This window comes from Heptranchias perlo, chromosome 3 (assembly GCF_035084215.1).
Source record: "Heptranchias perlo isolate sHepPer1 chromosome 3, sHepPer1.hap1, whole genome shotgun sequence".
Taxonomy (NCBI): Eukaryota; Metazoa; Chordata; class Chondrichthyes; order Hexanchiformes; family Hexanchidae; genus Heptranchias; species Heptranchias perlo.
Window position 1 is genome coordinate 86,497,530 of NC_090327.1, and position 624 is coordinate 86,498,153.

The window sequence follows — 624 nt, forward strand, 5'->3', positions numbered from 1 at the left end:
AGGGAAGAGTCAGAGATGGACCATGTGAAGGCGAGGGAAGGGTGGAAATTGGAAGCATAGTTGATGAAATTTTCCAGTTCGGGGTAAAAGCATGAAGCTGCTCCGATACAGTCATCAATGTATCGGAAAAAGAGGTGAGGGAGGGGACCTGAGCAGGACTGGAACAAGGAATGTTCCACATATCCCACAAAAAGGCAGGCATAGCTAGGACCCATACGGGTTCCCACAGCGACACCTTTTATTGTACACGTCACTGTAAACCCAGCCTCCACAAAGCTCAGAGCTCATTTACATACCCATAATGTTCTACATAGTACTTTGCAAAAAGGCAAAATAAACTTCAGGTTTGACTGTAGCTTTCACGGAGATTGAAGATTGTCATTACATTTCCACTTGCTGTGTTGATCTGTGGTAATATGTTTTCTCTGGATCTTAGTTCTAGCGTCTTAGTACAATGTTAAAGAGGTATGTCATCGCTTAGGAGCAATGAGCTGAGGTTGAGTCCTTACATTACTCTGTTTTCTCTTCAGATCGTATAAATCTTTCGCCTTTTGCTAAAGATTTCCGTGGAGAGGAGTGTTTGGAGTTTTAAATAATTTTTTGATGCCTTGCTTTTGTAGGGCT

The 624-nt window shown here is 42.5% G+C and overlaps 1 non-coding gene across 1 annotated transcript; it reads left to right on the top strand.

Annotated features, from left to right (window-relative positions):
• The first annotated feature begins 510 nt into the window (after positions 1–510).
• LOC137320294 (U5 spliceosomal RNA) lies at positions 511–624 on the top strand. Its single transcript, XR_010962455.1, has one exon. It is a non-coding gene; the product is annotated as a U5 spliceosomal RNA (small nuclear RNA).